This window comes from Lissotriton helveticus, chromosome 3_1, assembly GCF_964261635.1.
Source record: "Lissotriton helveticus chromosome 3_1, aLisHel1.1, whole genome shotgun sequence".
NCBI classification, from domain to species: Eukaryota; Metazoa; Chordata; class Amphibia; order Caudata; family Salamandridae; genus Lissotriton; species Lissotriton helveticus.
The window spans coordinates 670,541,594-670,564,468 of record NC_136061.1 but is presented as its reverse complement, the minus strand read 5'-3'; the positions used below and the strand labels follow the sequence as shown (position 1 = coordinate 670,564,468).

At 43.1% G+C, this 22,875-nt stretch overlaps 1 protein-coding gene and 1 long non-coding RNA gene across 8 annotated transcripts in view; one reads left to right on the top strand and one right to left on the bottom strand.

Moving 5' to 3' along the window:
* LOC144822842 (uncharacterized) overlaps positions 1–3,958 on the bottom strand; it is a 108,352-nt gene extending 104,394 nt beyond the window's left edge. For 2 of the 3 annotated variants that reach the window (XR_013608707.1, XR_013608706.1), the window contains exon 1: positions 3,835–3,958. This is a non-coding gene — a long non-coding RNA (uncharacterized LOC144822842). The remainder of the gene's footprint in view (positions 1–3,834) is intronic. The other variant, XR_013608708.1, reaches the window with a different exon arrangement.
* LOC144822841 (uncharacterized) overlaps positions 3,849–22,875 on the top strand; it is a 190,053-nt gene continuing 171,026 nt past the window's right edge. For 4 of the 5 annotated variants that reach the window (XR_013608703.1, XR_013608702.1, XR_013608704.1 and 1 more), the window contains exon 1: positions 4,285–4,642. The gene's annotated coding sequence lies outside the window, so the exon portion shown is untranslated. Of the gene's footprint in view, positions 3,979–4,284; positions 4,643–22,875 lie in introns of those variants that run through there. The other variant, XM_078680791.1, reaches the window with a different exon arrangement.

Genomic DNA, 22,875 nt, shown 5'->3' with positions numbered 1-22,875 from the left:
ATTGCCTGGCTGCACTCCTATGAAGCTATGAAGCACCTCCAAGTGCCTCTAATGAAAAGCACAAACAGAAACACACTTTTAATATCTCTAAAAATACATAAATACCCCTAAACGACTTGCATCGACCATTGCAACTACAAGCTTGCACACCTTGGATTACATTGATTCTTACTTGGCTCTTGTGATTTATGTCTCAACAATGACCAAAACATGTTTTGTAATCTTTAAAAGTTATGTTCTGTTATGCTATTTCTTGAATAGCACTTAAGGATCCCTGTGCAAATGTGCTGATACACTCAAAAACAGACACTGGCAATGCCATACTTTTAGAGTCTCCAAGGAAAATGATTTCTCACATCCAACTAACACAAAAGGCAACCACACTTCTCCTAGGCAAGTTAAAGATATATGAACTAATTTTGCAAACCATTAAGAAACTACATTGGCCTTTAGTGAAGAGGTGGATTGTTTTTAAATCAATGACTGTTCTCCGCAAATCACTCTATACAAACAAACCTGAATTTCATTCCCAAAACTGCATATGGTAAAAACCAGTCAGCCCAGGCTTCTCCAACAAGCAGCTCGTGAGCTATTGTACATGTAAGTAACTCTCCTGAGTGCAGCCCAGCCTACTACATTTGAAGCTTTTGCTTAGCTGAGTTATTAAATGTATACCGAAATTAAAAGTGTGTATTCAAGACGAAAATATATGTCTTTTTAGAAGTCACAAGCCGATGTTTGGTGAAAATTGGTAGGGTTTCCAAAATATATTTAAAGCTGGTATATGAGTGATAAATCATGTGGTGTTCGGAGAGACATATTACTAACATTGCTTTGCCGCCAGGAGCATTACAGCTATGGCTGTAATGTGTTACCCGTCTAAATAGACAATGCCTTTCTTTTTTTACAACACTGCTGGCAGAATGCCTGATGCACTGAGGTGATCACTGAGGGTGATCTGGCATAGAGTGTCTGCTAATGTAATCTTGGCTGAGGTGGTCACTATTACAACACTCTTATTAGTAACCCGATATGATTTTCACTGTACATAAATAAGTGGCTCTTAAAGGGAGAGAATGAGGCCTAACGGCAAGGGCGGTTGACTTTCACAGAACATAAATAAGTAGCTATTAAAGGGAGAGGATGTGCCCTAACAGCTAGGGCGGTTGACCTCGAAGCTGGGGAACCGGGTTCCAGTCACGGCGACATCCTGTGATTCTGGGCAAATCCCCTAATCTCCCCGTGCCAAACAAAAATGAATGTGTCTGTCTGTAACGCAACTGGTGCTCATGTAAGGTGCTCTGATACCTTCGAGTCTAGTTCGTGCAATACAAAACTCCACAAAAAAGATGAGGAAAAGAATGAGAGAATGTTGGAGACCCCTGAGACAAACAATACCGAACCAAACAAAAGTTCCTGCCTCAAATTACTAGGGCACTGACTTCTATTTGTGGATATAAAGCTTCTTCATTCCAGCCGCAAAAATGTGGAATGCCGTCCCCTTTTATTTACGCGGTAAATATCCCTTCCTTTTATTCAGGTAAATATTGAAAACATGCCTTTTTAATCGATAGAAATTAATCTGAGATCTAACCAACGATACTCACTGCACAATTGCTTGACTAACAGTTCTTACTTACAGCACAAAAAACGTCAGCGAATGACCCTCTACCATAACAAAGAGCCCCGAGAGGCTCAACTCCTTGTCTGTGACGTGTATGTTTGCCAGCAAGTGTTGGGGCCACGAGAAGCCGCATGAATCCCTCAGATTGCCGCCCCTGGGGAGAGTGGTGAGGGGGGTGGAGGGGTGCTGGGGAAAAAGGACCGAGAGACACATAGTATCGCCGCTAATAGTTACCTCGATCATGCAAGTTACATGCACATACATGACACGGTCCAAGGCTACACAGTTTAATACAACGGTGACCGGCAGTACAAAGAAGAACACAGACTGCCACCCTGCAGGATTTCAGGAAGGGCCTAAACACATGGTTATTCAATTAACGTCCCTCATCAGCAGCACCGCCCCTACCCCACAGTGCCTAGAGACCCTCACAGGTGATAAGTAGCGCTATACAAATCCTGTTTGTGTGATTGATCGACACCCGATTTCCACACATCGCTTGTGTGCTATATTAGTTTTATCTGCTTTAATGATATATCTGCAACATTGTGAGTTCAGTGATGAAGCATTGATGGCAGCAACACCACTCTGCAAATTATTCGAGCACCACTGGGTGTTCCCAATCCTTGGTTATTTCTCTTGGTTATTAAATCTCTGAAAATGCTCTGACGTCATCCTGAACATTTCTTTGTAAATATGTATAATTATTATTCAAAATCATTTTTCACATTTTTTTTTGTAAAAGAAAAAACTGTAGAGTACTTTGTCGTCTGCGTGTGGTATAAAATTTTAAACAAAGAAATAAAAATGTAGAAATTACCAGCATTCGCAGGGTTCTATACTTTATGGAATGTTCTCCGACACTCCACTGTACAACCGTCGGCCATGTCTACGTTTCTGCAGTTGCAGAGCAATGCCTGCAATGTTCAGCTCATGGTTTGTGCACGTGGAGGGCCTCAGCTGGCACCGGATGTACAGCTAACAGCAGGCCGGGCATAAAGGAAGGAAGAGTTAGTCAAATCTGAACTAGGGAATGGTGGGAGTGGCGGCGGCGCACCCCCGCCCCCACCTTCCCGCCAGTCTTCTGCCACGGTTGGGAAGGCTTTGACTGCTTGATATGCCATCTGTCCCTCTTCTCTCTCTGCTGTACTCTCACAGAGGATGAAGAGCCCACTAGTCGCCCTAATGCTACCGATCCTCGACCTCATCCAGCAGCCGGCTTGCTCAGGCCTAGTCCAAGAATACCACCATAGCTGCCAAGGTTTCAGAATGCTATGTGTGACATTTTCATAATTTTAGTGTGATTATGAGTGGCATTTCCACAAATATGAGTGGCACTTTAGAGCAATCAAATCAAGCAATGAAGACACCGGAAACATATAAATATTAGAAATGACACCCATTTAAGCACATCTGCTAATGTTTCAAATTGCCTATGTGTGAAATTTTTATAGATTCAGTGGATGTATGAGAGACATTCAGTGAATAAATGTGTGACATTTAAAGGGATTCTTTCTTGCAACCAAAATTATGCAATGAAGTCCATGGAAACAGACAAAAATCGGAAATCACACTCATTTGTGCAACGAGAAAGTCAAACTCTGCAGCAGGTGCTTTTAAAGCTAATATTTAATTTTTAAATAATCAGCACCCCGACCTCAGCTCCAGGTGCGGCTGAACTACAAGTAAGAAAGAGATCTCTGTCTAACTGGCGCGCAGTAAATTGAACATCCTGCTACAGCCTGGGCCCACTGGACACGTCTCCTCCCCCAACCAAGTGTTTCCACGTGGGGCCTGGCGGTACCCGTGGAACATCTACAGAAAGCAGGTTTGGAACTACTTTAAAGGAGCTTTCTGATATAACAAAGAAAGCCTTCTTTAAAAACAATAAATATCTTTAGCTCGAATTTACGCTAAGATGGACTGCTCAAGAAGATATAGTGGCCAACGACGCACAAAAGTTCTAGTAATAGCTGCATCAGAAATGAACTGCATATTGAACAAACTCCAAAGCCTGCTGAGGCCGCACCACCACTCTGCAGCAGCTTGGCCAATGCACGTGGGGCGGCGCGCTCCCAAAAAACAGTTAAACTATGCCACGGGCAGCAGGGCTGGCCCGCCTAGAGATGTGTGTGTCACGAGTCAGTGTCAGCCCTGGCTATTTCAGAGATATTACATCGGATTTGTAAAAGAAAATATAACAGGCTCACCGGAATCTGAACTACGTTGGTGTTCTGCAGAGATCATGCACACGCCTCACATTTTCATTTGGCTCTGGCTGCGACGGTCTTGCGCACCTCGGCCCGGTGACGTCAGGCGTAGCTGTAGTCAGTGAGTGACTGACCCGCCTACCGGTGAGGTTGCTTTCACTTCAAAAGAGGGCACGCGCGCAGCACTGGTGGTCTATTGCGGCGGCCTTTATAATTTATTTGGGGACACTCCCTGAGTGCCCCCAAATTAATTATAAAGGCCGCCGAAACCGGCCACCAGTGCCGCCTGCACGCCGCCCCCAGAACAGTGCCGCCTGGGGCGGTCCGCCCCCCTCGCCCCCCTCGCCCCCCCCCTAGCTACGCGGGTGTCTGCGGTGCTTTGATACCACGCGCACTTTCACATGCACTATAAAAACTAGTTATAATTACACGCATAGAGCGGGCCGGTGGCTGCGTCTGCGGACCACCGCACACCAGACGCGCGCTCGCGCTCTCTCTCCTTAGCTATCGACCCACTGCAAGGCACCCCTGGGCCGACGCAGGCAGCCTCACGCGCTCACGGCTTGGCACAGTATGAAACATTGCTTCCCTTGGATACACGGAAATCCTGGCCACGTGATGACGCTTCAAGAATAAGGAGAAGCGCGTGCACCAAAAGCATGTTGTGTGGAAAGTACATCGTGTATTTTCCAGGTCGCCACGCTAAGGAATGACACCTTTCCAAGAGGAAAAATACCGGCCATTTGTTGCTATTTTAAGAGCCTCCAGAGGGCGAAACTTACTACACAACAGGACTTTAAACCAAACTGTATGTATTATTTATTTGTAACATGAATTTTCATCTCCGTTGATCTCAGTTATTATTAGGGATTATTAACGCAGCTCTGAAAACACATTTAAAGTGCTTCCTATTTACCGGTGGCAGCTGGTGACATTTGAAAGTGGTGAGGGGTGTGTGTGGGGGGGGGGGGGGTAGATATGAAAGTCGTGGACAACAGGCCCGGCTCCAGGAATTTTTATTTGGATGGGCCAAGGGTGCATTTGGGTGGGCCACTGGGGCTCGATTTGTCGCATATATTTCTGGGCAGGCCTGCTTCAAGGCCCTCCTTTATATCTTCTTAGTCTTACAAGGCTCAGTAAAACGCACTCTTTTCCAAATCTCTTTCTAAATGTTATCACTCTCAAAAAGCGTTTTTCCCATGTAATGTTCCTTTGATGGGAAGAGGAGGTTTCTGAGGTGGGAGTATCAGGCAAGTGACACTTCTCGGGCTCTCTCTCTGCGAGCCTTCAGGAAGAATCCCTCTTCATTACTACCTCCACCTGACCCTGGACTCTGCAACACACTCCCTTACAGGCTTGATTATACCCACTCCTCTCCAATGCACCTTATCCCACAGCTGACCTTAGGCCTCAGCCCCATATCAGGCACCATCGGGCTCCACTTTCATTTTTCCCGGTAAAACATTAGAGAAATCACCTTCAAACTTAAAACATTGAATATAGCAGTACATATAATTAGCACTCACTTTAAAGTATGTTCCACAGTAGCCCTTATGACCCGACTGCTAATTAAATAAACAAAAACAGAAAGGCCATAACAGGGCTGGCTCCAGCGCTGATGCTAAAGTCTTTTTTGGCGCCACACCAATACCTCTTTCTCCGTAAATACCTTTTACTAACACCTTCCAACAGTGCCCCACATCCCTCCATGACCCCCCTATTGACCTCCTCCACGGATTTCCTCACTGCCTCACGCCACAAGTGCCCCTCATATCCCCATAGCCCCTCCCCCTCATGACCTCCTCCTCGGAGACCAGTACCCCTTATCTCTCTGTAGCCCTTCCCCCTCATGACCCCCTCGTCTGACTCCCTCACTACCACCCTCCACCAGTGCCCCTCATCTCTCCCTAGCTCCCCTCCACCCCATGACCTCTTCCTCGTATTCCCTCACTGTCATCCTTCACCAGTGCCCCTCATAGCTCCATAGACCCTCCCACTACCACCTCCTCGGATTCCCTCACTGCCACCCTCCAACAGTGCCCCTCATCTTTACGTAGCCCCTCTCTCATATGCATTTCATTTGTTGTATAGCGCTACTCATATCAGTGTAGTGTGTGTCAGTACTTTACACCACACACACACGTATGTAAATCAGACTATAGGGAATGTCACATAAGCCAACGAGGATTAAAAGGTATATGAATCACATGTCATTCCATGCTGGTGGACAGTATTTTTTTAAAAGGGTTTGGTATGGGGAAACACAACCTTAGGATTTAAAGAGTATTCCATGGGGGTCAGCTTTACTGATAAAAATGTATTTCTGCCCAAACATACGCATTTTAGCAATATTAGAATAATGAAAGACAGGGGAAGTTCTAACTGTATCACAAAACAAAAAAAGCAAAGTTCTAACTATACCATTCATGTTTGTAGGCAGCTCTTCGATGACAGTTCATATGTCACTGTTCAATGATACGATTGAAACTTCTGAACTGCAAGTAATACAAGGATCTCAGTGACAATGGCAGTAACCCACTGAGCTATCCACATAAAAAACAGTTCATCTGCATTTAAAAACTACTAACAGACAAATGATTGCTCTCCAGCAGGATCATTAATCACCAGCTTTATCTGGGTATTTTGTATTGCCTTATTGTTGTCCTGCATTGGCTATGATAATGATAAAAACTGTTTAAATGAAGCACACACGAAGTATGTGTCCTGCTGGGCCTGTGCAGATTAAAAAAAAAAAAAATGTAGTAACACATTCTCTTACCTACTCCATTAGTCAAACTTTGTGACACAGCCTGATGTGATAAGAGATTAGGAAAGGTGACAAGGAATAAACAAACTTCTTTTCTCCTGGCTGCAACTGCGTAGAAAAAGAAATATCAATGCAGAAGGACAGTAGGCAAAGGTTACCAAAGGTTACCAGTGTCAAAGAAAGGATTTGTCGTCTTTCGCCATGTATTTGTATTTGTATTTATTTTTATAAAGCGCACATATCACCATTCGGTCTAACAGCGCTGACAGAGGGTTTGGAAGATGCAAGAAGAAGGGAAATTATGTCATTGCCTTGAATAGTAGGGTTTTAAGTTCTCTCCGGAAGATTTTATGATTCTGGTTAGATCTTAAGGCTGTAGGCAGGGAGTTCCATGCCGTAGGGCCAACCTTCGAGAAACTCCTATCTCCATTTCTAACCGTTCGAACTCTTGGTATTTTTAGGAGATTTTTATTTGAGGAGTGCAGTGTCCTTTCCGGGCAGTATCCCTGAAGTCTGTTTTTTAGATATTTGGGGCCTTGTCCATTTATTGATTTATGCACTAGGCAACAGATCTTGAACCTAATGCGTTTTCTGACTGGAAGCCAGTGCAGTTTCTTCAGGCACGGGGCAGAGGGAGTGCGTGGGGGCAGGTCGAGAGTCAGTCTGGCCGCTGCATTTTGGAGTGTCTGCAGTTTAGTTAATGCGCCTTCATTCGCATCAGCCAGAAGTGCATTGCCATAATCTAGGCGGCTGGTGATTAGGCCTTGTATCAGTGGTTTACGGTAAAGCAAGGCTAACCATTTGAATATTTTCCTCAGGCTTCTCATAAGACCTATGCAGGTGTGAACTACTTTGTCTATGTGGGGTGCCATGGTCAGCTTGTCATCTAGGGTGAAACCCAAATTCCGAACAGTGCTTTTCGGAGGTGGACAGGGTCCGAGTTCCTGTGTCCACCACTCTTGAGACCAGATGGATTTGGCAGCGCCAAAAAGCATTATTTCGGATTTGCCTGCATTGAGCATCAGGAAATTGTTGGTCATCCAGCCCTTTATCTCAAGCATGCAATTCCTGAATCTCACTCATGTCTCTAATGGCTCTGGGCCAAGGGTAATGAGGATTTGAGTATCGTCGGCGTACAACACTGTGTCGAAGCCGAAGTCCCTAATTATTTTGGCCAATGGTGATAAGTAAACGTTGAATAAGGTCGGGCTTAGAATTGAGCCCTGTGGCACTCCCTTATCGTTCGCCCTTGATGAAAAAGGTCCTGATTTGACCCTAGAGTTACGTCCTGCAAGATAGCTCTGTATCCAACCTAGGGCTTGGCCTTCGACACCTATCCCTGCCAGTCGCTTTAATAGGACTTCGTGGGATATGGTGTCGAAGGCCGCGGAGAGATCTAGCAGGATGAGGATAGCCGACTGTTTGGAGTCCAGTGCCAGCCGGACGTTGTCAACCACCTCAATCAGTGCAGTCTCTGTGCTATGGGAAGCTCTGAATCCTGACTGCGAGGAATCCAAAAGCATATGTTTTTCAAGGTATTTGACTAGCCTCGCGTTAATAATGGATTCCATTAATTTACCAAAAAGTGGTAATAGAGATATGGGGCAGTAATTTATCGGTTGCTTAGGGTCTGCGTTATTTTTCTTCAGGATTGGCCTCACAATGGCTTCTTTCCAAGGAGTAGGAAGGTGGCTCGTGTTAAGGACGCATTAAAAATAGATGTTAATGTGGGAGCCAGGGCAGGAGCTAGTTTTGCTAAGATTTTGGCGGACGCTGGGTCTTTAGGAGATCCTGATTTAGCCTTTTTTAGTTTGTCAGCTACTTCGTCCTCAGAAATTCTTCCAAAGTCAGCTAGGTTGTGCTTTATGGAGTTTGTGGAAGAGTGGTCTGCATGGTATACTTCATTTGTTGTGCCTGTTTCTGTAGGGAATGATTCATGGATTATATTTATTTTATCTTTGAAATAGGTAGCTAATTTATCAGCCCAGTCCTGAGACTCCTGAGCGGCCTTTTGGCAGGCAAGGGGGTTTGCGAAATCTTTTACGATAGCATAGAGTTCTTTCTGTGAATTTCCGGCTGCTTTGATTTTTTCCCCAAGATAGGTTTTTTTGGCAATGGCTATTTTGCTCATGTATTCTTTATGTGCAGTTTTATATTGTATTTTGTCATTGGTGTTTTTTGATTTGCGCCATTGTCGTTCAGCTTTCCTAGTATGTTGTTTAGTGATTTTCAATTCATCATTGAACCATGGCGATTTCGTTTTCGGACAATTTATTTGGCGTTTAGGGGCTATGAGATGCAGAGTCTTACTGATTGCGGAATCAAAGTCTAGTACCGACTTATCTAGCTCTATGTCCTCATTTACTCTCGGGGGTGCAAAGGTTTTGGAGAACGCTTCTGGGTTAATCTTATTCCATGGGCGACTCAGCTTTTTTTCTTTATGGTGAACCGGAGCAGGCTCACTGGTTTTGATAGTGAATTTGATTAGTACATGGTCTGACCATAAGACAGGAATTAGTTTATTTATATGTGTTTCTAGAGAGTTGGTGCATACAATGTCTAGCGTGTGACCCGCTTTGTGTGTGGGGTCGGTTTCAAGAAGTCTTAGATCCAGGGACTCTATGCTGTTCATTAGTTCCATTGTGTAAGGGTCCTCGTTTTTTTCCATGTGATGGTTCAGATCGCCTAACAGCAGGAAGTTTTTACAGGCTAATATATGGGGTGCCAAGATGTCAATTAGTTGGGTGGCAAAATTGGCTTTGGTTTCAGGGGGTCGGTAAATCAAGGATCCTTTCCATGACTCCTTCCTATTGAAGGTGAGAGAGAAGATTAAAAACTCTCCCCAGGTGTCTAGATGAGTGGCGATGATGTTAATTTCAATCTCCGTTTTGTAAATTATCGCGGTCCCTCCCCCTCGTTTCCCGGTTCTATCAAGTCTGGCTATTTTGTAATCTGAGGGAAAAGCTGCCGCAATGTCCGGGCCTGATGTTTCCATTAGCCAGGTCTCGGTTATAAAGAAAAGATCCGGGGCTTCTTGATCCAGTATGTCCCAGATCTCCAGTGTATGCTTAGGGAGCGACCTCACGTTTCCATAGAGGCAGGACAGTAGTTTGCGTGTTGGTGGGGGGCCAGGTTTATTAGGAGGCTCTACGGTTGTAAACTGGGTCGAGTTGAGGGACAGGAGCTCTGAACGATTATAGGTAATCATTTTAGAATTTATAATTGTTTTTACCTGTTTGTAGACGACGGACTGTCGGGGGTCAAGAGAGAAGGATGGGCCTGTCGCCGGCCTGGCGCGGACAGGCGCAGACAGGCAGGGCTTGACTTTGGCGCAACTTAGGCGCGCTGTCTGCGCGTCGCTGCGCGAGTCCGCTCTACGCACTCCGCTATATGCAGGAGTGGGCGGGACTGCCTTCCGGGGAGTCTAGATCGCTAACCGGTGTGGGCTACCGGAAGCGCTGTTGTGGGAGGAGGGACCCCGCCGTGCTAGCGGCACAAGCCGTGACGGATCGGGTGTCCCACAGGTAATCAGGGGCACAAATTCAATTTTAACAAAATAAAGTTTCGATCGTTGTGGAAATGATTACAAAGGGTACCTTCTTAAAACACGGCGCAGCACAGTTAAAATACAAGGTGCAAGCTGGCTTTTAAAATCAGTCAGTCTCGTTCTTTGCTACCAGTTCTAAAGTGCTCAGGTGCTCACGTGCAAAATGCTGGCTTGTAAGTTTCAATTTTCAATTTGTACAGTACATGCAAGTTTTAAAATTCATACAAGGTTTAAAAAATCGGTGCGAAGCAAGAGCTGCCTAGCAATCAAGCAATCTCTTTGCCATGCAGACATTGAAGGGGGAAAAAATAAACAAAGCCTTGTTAACATGTTAATGGTCTTTAAAGACCTGTGAAGTACTCGGGTGCGGCTGCGATCATCTCTAAAACTCTGTTTGTGCGTGCGCCCGGGAGCTGTCTCGGGCCGGGCTGACACACACGACCTGCGCGTTGCACGCCTGCCTTCCAGCCCTTACTGCTGAGGGCCAAGGATCCTGTTTGGGTGGGCCAGGCTCATGTTTGGGTGGCCATCACACAACACAAGTCCTAGTTCTCGAGGCAATGTTTATCTATTGATCTGTGAACATCACTGGTTAGGCATTAATCACCCCAGGACATCTCTTACTCTAGAGATTGTCAAGATGTCTCAGTATATTGCCCTTATAAAAAGCAACCTAACTCTGATCTACACATTTAGGACAACACAGGACCAACAATCACCTTGGAAGACAACAGAAAAAATGTGTGAAGAGCGAGATGGCACCTCACGGGCGCACCACCAATGGGACCCCTGGTTGGTACTCACCAGGATGGCCCTGTTCTCATCATTGGTGCCATCAAGCTTTAACGTAAAAGTGTCTTAAGCCCAAAGTAAAAGGACAGTGAATGGTGCAGTGGACACAACTTATATGTGACAAAAACTAACAACATTCAACATTTAACATACAAGTTACTGTGCAATCAGGACAATAAACTTTTACTCATGTTCCTTTCTTTGTTGCAAACAGTAAACACATAAACATAAAAAAGGAGGATGTGGATACTACCTATCGATTCACACCCTACTTACAGCCGACATGTTTCATTGCCTTGGTTTTTATCAGGCAATTTCCTCAGGTCAACTCAATTAAATGCCACTGCCAAAGACACTGTGCTTTGAGTGCCTTTAAGTAGCTTTGCCTCTCATACCATCCAAGAGGAACATTAAAAACGGGAAGCAGCCCCCATAGGTGAGCGTAATCCTATCTCCCTTCAGTTCTGTTACGGTGGAGAATAGTCGTTCGGCGTCTTCTCAGCACTCGACGCCGAATTGTGGGGAAAACACATGCTCAACCTTGCACAACTATGATATCTCTTAGTCGTTCAAAAGCTCACTAAATCAGCTTTTTAAACAGTAATTGAGCATGAGGTCGCTGCCAAAGGCTTTCTCTTCACATCATATAAGGCCCGCAGTACTACCTACTTAAAACAAGTGTTTACACCCCAGCATGCCAATAGTCCGTAATGCTATGCCGTACATACTTTGAGCCGGTGTCCCTCCTAAATAACACAAACACGTAGTATACAGCACACCTGCTGAATTCTGATTATCCCCGAAATGAAATTGGAGCTTAGTAGACAAACTCTTCCACAGCGCACTCCCCCAGCTTCCAACATCCAATCAGGGGGCTTAAACAGCAGTACAAACAGGAAGAAAGTCCTTCAGTTGTTGCCACCCACTTCACTTCGTCGATGTAGTCCAGCCCTGCCCCATACCATTTATTTCAATGGCACCTGCTGAAAACGCCTGGGCCACAGCATAAGCGCCCCATTTAAAAGTTAACCATTGCCGCTTCTACCGGCCATTCCTATCATCCTGATATCACTCTCCTCATGTGTGCCTCAAGGGCGAGAAAAGGAAGGCTGAAAAGGAAGAGGAAGCAGCCATTGGAACATCACAATAGTCAGTTGTATTAGAGGGGGTCTCTTATAACATGAATCCACCCTGGTTATCTTGATTTCCTTCGCTGAGGGGGAGGCTAGTATCACTGGTATCTCACCTTTAGTTCATTGGGGTATAAACAGGGTGGAAGTGTCTAAGGCGTTCCATAATTGAGTGTGGGGGAGCACCATGTAGTAAATTCTAGAGTTAAGTTGTGTGCGCCTCTAAGAAAGGTTAGCCACTCCTGCCATATCTTGTATGAAATGTATCTGTAGTTCTTCCAGTGACATAAAATAATTTTGCATGCCAGAGTCAGCATTAAGTCTAACAGGTCACGATCATTGTCATTTTGTAGTAAGGGGTCTAGGGGTCCTAGTAGAATGTAGGAGAACTTTCTATTTGGGGTTATGTGAAAGGTGTCTCTTATACAATAAAATATTTGGACTTCAGAATGTGTGGAGCAGGGTGCAGTAAAATAGCATGTAAGCGAGGTCGCCTATCTGTTTATTACAGTTCCAGCTGAGGGGGGACTCTATACAGTTGAGCTTGTGCAGTCGGGTGTCCAATATGTTCTATTAATGATCATAAACTTTGTCTGGGGGAGTGTAGGTGAGATTTTGTTTCTGAAAAGTGGCTTGTCGATTTGCTCCCAATCAAGTTTGAACCTTCTAGCGTTACCTTCTTTTCCCCATTTCCTCTAATTTTCTTTCAGGATTTACGAGGTTCTGATAGTAGTGATTTGTAAATCTTAGATATGTTATGCCCCAGTTTATTATACTGAGCTAATTTGGTGGGAAGTGAGGGGGTGCCAGTTTTATGGATAATTTGGTAACCTGAACTTTGAGCTTCAAGAATTTATATAGCTCTATTGATTCCAAATATTTTTCCATCCTTAGTGTGGAGAATGGTTTTGGGTAAGTGTTGTCGTACAGATCCTTTATAAAATGAATGCCTTTTTGAGACCAGTCCTGCTAATGTAGTGTCTGACCTTCAATCCATATTTTGGGTTTGTGCCATAGTGTTGTCATATTAGAGGTTTTAAATTTGATGGTTGAGTGTTCTTCTAATTCAAAAAGAGCCTTATGTTTTGTATGATGTATTTTGAGTGGGCAAGAGAGGAGGTAGTCATTGTCATGAGTGCTGGTAGTGGGATATCCTTATTTAGATTCCTATCCACTTCTAATCATAGAGGTCCATAAGCAGGGTTTTCAATGAACTAAGCCGCTCCTTGTGAGCATAGGAACGCGGTTTGATCATCTTTAAAGTTTGGGAGGCCCACTCCCCCTTTGTCTTTAGGTTGTTTAAGTTTAATTAAAGAGATTCTTGACTTCTTACCCTGCCAAAGAAAGTTTTTGAGTGTCTTGTCTATCTTCCGTAGGAAGGTTTCTGAAAGTCTCATCGGGAGCATGCTGACTAGGTAATTAATAATAGGGGTAATCATCATTTTAATTGTTTCTATACTACCCAGCAGGATAGAAATTTAGGAGACCTTTCGTCCAGTAGATCAGTGATCTTTTTTTAAGATTTTCTCATTTTCTGCTAGTGTGGTGATAATATTGTTAGTAAATTCCGAACCCAGTATTTAATTGTGCCTGATTGCCAGGTCTAGCCTGACTCCCCTATTATTTCCTTATTACCTTGGTTGTTAAGCAGCTTAACCTCCGTTTTGTCTTTGTTCAATGAGTACCCTGAGACCTCTGAAGACTCCTGTATCAACTTCGTAAGTGCTGAAATCACCACCTCCACATTGCCTGAGATAACTAGGACATCATCTGCATAAGCAGCTACTTTAATCACGATGTCCCCAAATGTTAGGCCCGCAATGTCATTGTTTTTTCTTAAGTGTTGTAAAAACGGCTCTGTTACAAGTAGGATAAATGAGGGTGAGAGAGGACATCCCTGTCTCGTTCCTTGCCCTGTCTCGTTCCTTGTTTGAATGAAAAGCTTGACGAGATCTCACCTATTTCCCTCATCTTCGCAGAAGGCTCCTTGTACAGTGCCATGATCAAATTTATTACAGGGCTGACCAGATAACAAATTTCTAGCGTCATGCGTAGGAAAACCCAGTCTACTTTATCAAACGCTTTTTCAGCATCGAGTGTAATGGCCACTGTTGGGGTGTTAGATAGTTTTGCATTTTCAAATGCATGGCAAAAGGCCCTTGTGTTGTCGCTTGATAATCTGTGTTTGAGGAATCCTACTTGGGATGGATGGATAAGCTTACAAATGTGCTTTTCTCTCCGTTAAGCTAGTATCATCTCGTGTAGCTTACAGTCTATATTAATTAGAGAAATGGGTCTATAGTTTTTAATGAGAAGGGGGTCTTTTTCATCTTTCGCAATTACGGTTATTACGGCTTCGGGTGGGGTACCCGACACCTGACCAGTGGAGGCAAATTCATCGTAAAGATGTAGTAGCAGTTGTCTTAATGCGTCTGCGAAGGTTTTGAAAAAGGTGGCAGTAAAGCCATCCGGACATGAGGCCTTCCCAGATTTGATTTTCTTAATAGCACTGTCGCTTTCTTGTCGGGTGGTTGGCCCATTAATCAAACTCATCTCTTATTCTGTCAGAGTTTTAGGTGATATGCATCAAGGTATTTTTTATTTCGTAAAGCTTGATAGAAATTTTTGAATGTGTCTGCAATTTTGTGTGGTTTGGTTTGCATGTAACCGCTTTCATCTTTAATGGCATTAATGGCCTGTATTTTAATTTTGAATTTGAGGTATGAGGCCAACGATTTCCCTGCTTCATTGGACTGGCCTTGACACAGGCTTTTTTGTTTATTTACCCGAACTCCTGCTTTAGTACTGACAATTTTGTTATACTCATATTTCTTGTTTAGCATTTTATTCAAGGTCAGAGGGTCAATCTCTTGTATATGTAGCTTCTCCAAATTAGCTATACCCTTTTCTAAGTTCGTTAGTTTAGCATTAGCTTCTTTATTCATTTTTGACTTGATTTTAATTATTACCCCTCTGGCGGTGGATTTCCATGCCTCCCATCTGGTTAAGTGTGAGGTATAATTTTCTTTGTTTTCTATTGGATGATTTGTCATTGCTTCCTCTGTTAATTTAGTTTGTGGGTTGGTAAGGACGTCATTATTAAACCACCAAATGTGTTCTTTAAGCGGAGGTGTTGAGTCCGTAATGGTCAAAGTGACACAGGAGTGGATCAGAGGTAATTCTGAGCTCTATAGTTGTTTCATCTATTCTACTGGTCGCGTTGCCTGAGATCAGAAAATAGTCAAAACGTGAGACAGAGTTGTGTGGGAAGGAATAGAAAATGTCATCTCCATGTATATGTCATGTTGTATTTGCTACATAGAACTTTTACAGCCTTATGCGATTTGTTTGATTTAAATTGGCACGTGGACTTTCTGTCCAGGTTAGGGTCAAAAGTTAGGTTAAAATCCCCTGCAATAATTAGTGTCTCAAAGTCTGAGATGGAGTTGATTTGTTTTGTCACATCTTCCCAGAACTGTGGTTCGTTATTTGTGGGTGCATATATATTTGCTATATAAAGTGTGGAGTTCTGTTTTTTTGGTTTTGAATTCACACATCTGCCTTGTGTGTCGGTAGAGGATGAGTCTATCACTGTCCTAGCTTTCTTAGTTAAAGCGTGAGTACCCAGTTTTTCTTACCAATTGCTGGCGAGAATGCTTTATGCGTGTATTGATTGTTATAGAAAGATTCTGCTAGCTTAGTAGCTAGTTTGTTTTTTTGTAACAGAATAATGTCTGCCTTTTGTTTATTGAGGTAGTCTAGAGAAAAATACCAGTTATCTATTCACGTTTTGTTATTCTACAAAGTCCTGACATGATTCTTAAGTAGAACTTTATATGAAGTTGTGAATATATATTGATTATTAATATTGACTTTCCGTCTTTATTTTTAATTATCTGTCAAATGTCATTAAGGCAGCCTTAATGTCTTCTTACAAGTGGCGGCCTCTCTATTATGGCAGAGGAGCGTCGCCCACCTGCTGCCAGTGCCAAATAAGTGAAACATAAAATGGTAATAAAATGAGTTTATTACCATTTTATTTTTCCTTTTCCCCAACCGAATCGTGTTTGGGGAAGAAGCCACTGCTGCCGACTGGCAGCAAGTGAGTGGTGCTCACTCCAACAGCTTAAAGTGCGCATGTCAATTTGACCGGCTGTCTTGCAACGGACAGCCTGAGGTGCGCACTTTAAATCTCTCCACGCAACTATCTTAGCTGGGTGGAGAGCAGGCACAGGCCCCCAGTGCGTGCAGGTGCGTTGAGACAGCCTGCTCCAGCCAGTCCTGGTGCTGCTCTAATGCTGCTTAACTTTATCAGCGTCAAAAGAGCCGCATCTGGATTGGTGTGGAGAACTGCTGCAGACCAGCACCGACGAACTGAAGCACAAAGACCGTAGAAGATGAGCCAGCACATGGGTAAGTACATTTTTATTTTTTTATTTCCCACTTTGTAACATGCTCGTAATATGCCATTGTATTCGAATCCTAGTAGCCACCGAGGTGCTGAAAATAAAACAGACAAGTACGAAGCTTTCCTACCAAAAGTGAGAACACGAGCATAGCGGGGCTACAGAAACTAAAATAAAAACCAGTAAAACATAAGCAATTTCTATATCACTCATTGCTTTTTTCAACTAATACTACAGCTTCTTTAATATGAAATCTCTGTAACAAAGCAGAGTTTCTAGTTTAAAATACATACTCAAGGTACTGAATAGCAGACATTCTGCAGCGCTCTGATTTCGTTACTGCAAAAGTAGAAGCAAAGCATCATTTTTCACTGACCTAATTTAATTTATCAACATATGACACATCAACATAACTGACTGTTAACGACATTCACTGTGGAAGTGGGTCAAATAAATTGAGTTGTTTACAATTCCAGGAGTTTGACAAGAACACAATGCGAGTTTATAACATTTCTGCTTTGGTCAGTTTTTCTATGTACTGAATGTCACCTATGCACATTTAAGCACCAAGAAATAATCTGTTGTGCAGTATGCACTATATAAATTAAAGTATTCTATTAAGTGGGACAGATGTACTAACGACTATTGCAGATTGTGTAGACTGCATACTGATGCTAAATAATTCTGTTGGTCTTTTACTCTGCGCTGGAGACCAATGTGAATTACTTTCTTTCACATCTGATGTATTCCACTGCCAGAAAATCAGCAGTGTGTTTTTGTGGACTCTTACAAGTCCCCCACAGGACAGAAGATGGTCTCGAAAGCCAGTTTACCAGTGACATTTTATTCCTGCTGTCAGTGCAATCAAACTCATGTACTCTTAGGATGCAGCGATTCCCGCAAAAAACACCCACATGGGCCCAACACAAATACTTTTTAATTCTTTGGACACTTTTAAATAAATTTCGTCCTAAACAGGCCCATTTCCTTCAATAGGACGGAGTGCTCTCGCTCTCAATAAGGAGCTTATTTAGCAAGAGGGCGGAGGATTGTGTATCATTGTGTTGGTTTAAGTGTTTTATTTAGAAAGTGAGGATTCGATGCGTGTGTAATAAAGATGTATATCCCATCTCGGCCTTCTCCTGGTCGTTGCTGGTCAATCGTTGCCCCAGAAAATATTTAGAGTACCAGCCACCACTGATTCTTAGATTTACTGTTTAAAGAATGCTCTGATAAGGGAAGCAATACCGGCTCTAGGTGATTTTCCTAATTTCTGTACTGACAGGAACATTAAAATACCAGTTATGCTGTTAGAAAATTGACGAGGTGACAACCCTACGCCCAGTAGCTGACTTTATGGATACGGTATAATTAAGGGAGTGAGGTGCTGATGGAGCAGTATCAGGTAGACAGTGGCACCTTTTAAAGTCCCACATGACACTGGCCAAAAGGGGGCAAACCTTGTGACTGGGTATCAAGATGGCTTACTTCCAGGGAGAAAGTCTTATGACTGATCACATTGAGGGCATCCCTTGTGACTGATCCTCAAGAAGAACTCTGAGAATGAACTTGAAGAGTCAGTGTTTTGTTGCAGATCTTCACAAGAGTTTCTTGTGACTGGTTTTCAAGAATGAGTGACATACCTTCAAGAGCAGGAGCACCGAATGTTCTTCTTGTGGGGTAGGTAGGAGCTGGCATCTTGTGAGTGACTGTGAACAACACAAAATGTGTGCCCGAACTTCATAGGTGCTCACATTTGAGTGACTTTCTGTTTTAACTGGGGTCACATTTGTGGATAACTTTTCCTCGAGCAACACCTCGTGACTGGCTTCAACACAGTGAGCATCTTATGACTACCCTTGAATGGGTAGCAAAGCTTGTGACTACTGTTCGAAAGAAGGGTCAGCTTATGACTGGCGTTAATGGGGTTTACCCTGTGCTGCTAGTGTGAATCACCATCTGGCAGAACCCAGTCCTTGACAACTGCTATAAGTATGAAGACTCAGGGCCTGAATTTGATCGCGGCGAAGGGGTTACTCCATTATAACAGTGACGGATATCCAGTCCACCAAAATAAAAATCCCATATGAAATAATGGGAGTTATATTTCGGCGGATGGGCTATCCGTCATTGTTGTGACAGAGTAACCCCTCCACAGAGATGTAAATCAGGCCCTCACTGTCTCCATCCCTAGTAATTTTGCAGCCCGCCAAATACAAACTGTATGTCTCCATTTAAGCATTCTATCAGGTAATTGGCAGATTGTCTTAGATGCTATATTTTCCATAGTCGTAGCCTATAGCTCCCCTTAGTATGTAATCTAGAGGCATAAGCAATCCCCGACTGTTGGACTTGGCCCTCTCTGGAGGATCATCCACAAACCTTTTGCCTTCACCCTCCTACTTTTCTAAATTCGTTTTTGCTGGCCATAGGACTTTACAACTGCTAACCAGTGCTAAAGTGCTCCCTAAAAACATGGTACCATTGGCTTATCAGGCCTCTACGAATTTACTTGCCCACTTGCTATGGCGAATCATATTTTATGAGGGTGAGCTATAGTTAGGGCCTGCTTGCCCCGAGCTGAGAAACAGCAGGTGTTCTGTTCACTCACAAAAGGAAGGAGCTTTAAAGATTCTTTATAATCTTGTTCTCATCTTGTCACATTTATTTTTAGTACAGAGACCGAGGTCAAAAGTCAGTTTACATCTACAATTACTTTTCTTTCTCTGACCACAAAGTAAGAGGATTTTGTAAATTGAGCTGTCTGACAAATGTGCTGTACAAAAAGTGTGAAATGAAAGACTGTAGGATGTCATGGTTTATTTTAATCCATCACAAAAAATTGGGGACCTAGAGCGCATAAAGGTCCAGCATACATGCTCCACTGTTAATTCTAAAAAGGAAAAGGTATGTTGTTCCTAAAGGGGACAAAGGACAAAGGGGAGTAGGTCAGAGAAAAGGAGCCACTGCAAGGGAAGTAGTTCCCTTTTGGAAATGGGGCCCTCACACACCATTGCGGGTGTCATGCTTCATCATTGGACTTGCTCCTCATCAGGCTAGCCCTGCAATGCCTGACGGGCACCCTCAAGGGGGCTCTTTATCGGAGATCTTTTTCCAAAGCTGTGAAGTGAAGTGCAAGTTAAGGGCCCTTAGTGTAGATTGAGGAAATGTAGGTGTCGATGTAGTGATTAGTGACTTAAAAAAGGCCAGACAAGTCTCAAATCAAATTTTAATCCATGAGTAAACCTGCAATACAAAAAACTGCATTTACCCAATCACAATCGCCTGTGATAAAAGATACATATGGATGACTACCTGAACGGTAAACGAATGTAGAGTCCCTCTATACTAACATTCCTCAAACAGCCACCGTGGCAGTGGTCCAGAGAGCCCTACTTTCTGAGGACCACCAGAACGGTCAAGACCCGCATTACTGAGCACTGCAGCAATATCAGGTGTAAAGGAACTAGCACTAAAATGTGCACACACTTTATTGACCTTCGCCACACAGCTGATGAATTACAATGGACTGGGCTGGTAGCCCCTTCCATTTTGAGAAAGGGTGCACTCTTTAAAAGGGAATAACTCTGGATTTTCCATCTGTCCATTCATATTCAAGGATTTTATGAAGATATACCACGGGGAGAGATCAACTGGTAGTCTTCACTAATCATTTGATAACCTCTATCTAGCAATATGCTATTTCACACATAATGTGTGTTCTCCCTACTGGTAACACTTTCCAGCTTTGCCATGGGAGTAACCATAACACACGCGTTCTACCTCTGGCTATTGGACAGAACCCAGTGGGTAATCAGACTCTGTAAAGACACAGCATGATTAATACTGACTACACTATTTCAGTGAGAGTTAGCTCTGTTTGTCCCTGTCAATTCTCTACTGCATACCCGCCCACCTTCAATGGGAGTGCTCCACCGATTTTCAACCCTTTTACTTTAATTACTAGCAACAATCCATGTGAAACATGGGCTCCTAACCCACTACATGATGACGCCCACGATCCCCAGCCCACCCCTGCTGACTCTGATCAGCAATTAACCACGCCGTACCGCCTGCCTTTCCACACTGGGATTCCCACATAGGCGCATACATGCCCACATTAAATGGGAGCGCTCCAACCTTTTTCCAACCCTGTTACATTAATTGCTAGCAACAATCCATGTGATACATGGGCCCATAACCCACTATAAGATGGCACCTATGATCCCCATCCCATCAATGCTGACCTTTGATCATCAATTAACCACTGAACCACCTGTCACCAATTAGGACCGGATGGAAGGTTTATAAACCGAATAACCATCTCCAAGCCGTCTTTCCCGAGGCACATGAGAAGGGGTAGGTCGTTAGTGAAGTTCTCCGATGGATGACATGAGTACTGGATCTTTGGCTTTCCATCATGTGAATGGAGGTTATTATTCCTCCCCCTGGGCTCATTTACAAAAGTTCAATTTACATTTTACTTCCCAACGAGGAGGTGATGACTTCACCCTCATTGGGTGAGTGATTTTTTCCCCCTTTTGACCATAGTGTATAAAACTATCAGCTATATGTTTCTATGTATGTGTCATGTGTTTGTCTAACTTGGTTCCTATCACTATCTGTTACAAATCACATCTTCACGCATGGTAGTATTGCAAGCCTCTACAAGTACTATACAAGACTGCTCTGTAAGGCGCTATTTTATGATTTCTTTTCATATCTTCCTCTCCCAGGTCAGTGATTTTACACTCTGCAGGAACACTTATAGGGTACTTAGTGTTTGGACACTACTCGTTGCATCCTTGGTCCCAGACACTGTGTAGATTAGTTATAACTTTTACGATCCTGAAAATTTGCCCTATATCACATCTTGACTAATTGATGGCATGAAAGATGTTGACCTTATAAGTCACCAAGGATCACTGACCCCACTGGGTACATCACGTTTTTAATAAATCAGGCATACTCATGGATTAAAATTTGATTTGAGACTTGCGTTGCTTTTATTTGTCACTAATGACTACATCGACACCTACGTTTCCTCAATCTACGGAAAGGGCCCTTAACTTGCACCTCACATAACGGCTTTGGAAAAAGATCTCTGATGAAGAGACCTCTTGAGGGTGCCCGTCAAACATTGCAGCACTGGCCTGATGAGGAGCAAGGCCAATGTTTTATTCTAAAACGTTTAAATAGCTAAAAAGTGAACTGTACAAACATTTCAAAATAAATTTCAGTGGTTATGAAAGCCCTTGTTTTGTAATTCAGTGTAATGAAAATATATTTTGTTAGTATGAAAACAAATCATAACACTTTACTTGGTGATATGCAAATGCCAAATATGTTTGCTGAAACCCAATTTCCTCAGATTATTGTTTATATACTATACTGTTTTATAAGTAAAACTGGTTGTTAGTGGGAACTATTTTGGCCATTTCAATGGAAAATGTGCTGTCCGTAAATGACAGTGCACTAAAACCTCATGCTTTAGTGACATATCTATTAAAATTGAGTTTTTAAAGTTGATTTGAGAAACATTCCTGCCTCTGCCCTGATGACAATGCTATTAATTAACTAAGAGGCAAGTCAGGGGTCACTTGTAGCCTATATGTAGGCTAGAATCTTAATGTGCATGTAGCAAATGTTTGGTCTATTAAATCAAACTAGTTTTGTTTGTACAGCCGGAATGCTGAATTTACATAGTGGAAGGTGCTCTCATATGTGATAATGAAAAAAAAGGTGGCTCATTCAAAATAAAATATTTGCCTAGGGTGGCAGAATGAGACCAGTGTATTGATCAAATACATTACTGTTAGGTCGAGTAGAATATTCAAGTTACTCGACCTGCTGGTCTAGTAACATATTTATGATTTGTCGAAGCCTGCTTACACCTGAGTGGCACATTTAATTTTCTTATAAATCCATAGTAAAGTTGTACACTATTTCCCTATAAATTAAATGCTACTATTGGGCTTGCAGCCCTTAATGGGCCACTCACTTAGGAAGCCCTTTAATTCATTTCCCATTTCTGCAATTGCAGCCTGTATGGAGTTTAACAATGCCAATTCGACTTGGCAAAATCACCCCCTTGCCAACCCTTAAACTCCCCTTTTATTACATATAAGTCATACCTAAGGTAGACCCTAGACAGCCCATAGGGCAGGGTTTGTTGTGAATAGAAGATTGGACATTTATTTTTAAGTTGTATCTGTGCTAGTAGTGAAAAACTCAGAAAATCATTTTTCACTACTGGTAAGCCTCCCTTTCCCATAGGATAACATTGGGTTGCCTTATTACATTTAATAAGTGCTAACTTTTGATTGGGAGCAGGTAGGAAATTCATGTTTGTGTCTGAGAAATTGTAATTTAAACTCCTCTTGAATGGTAAAGTCGGAT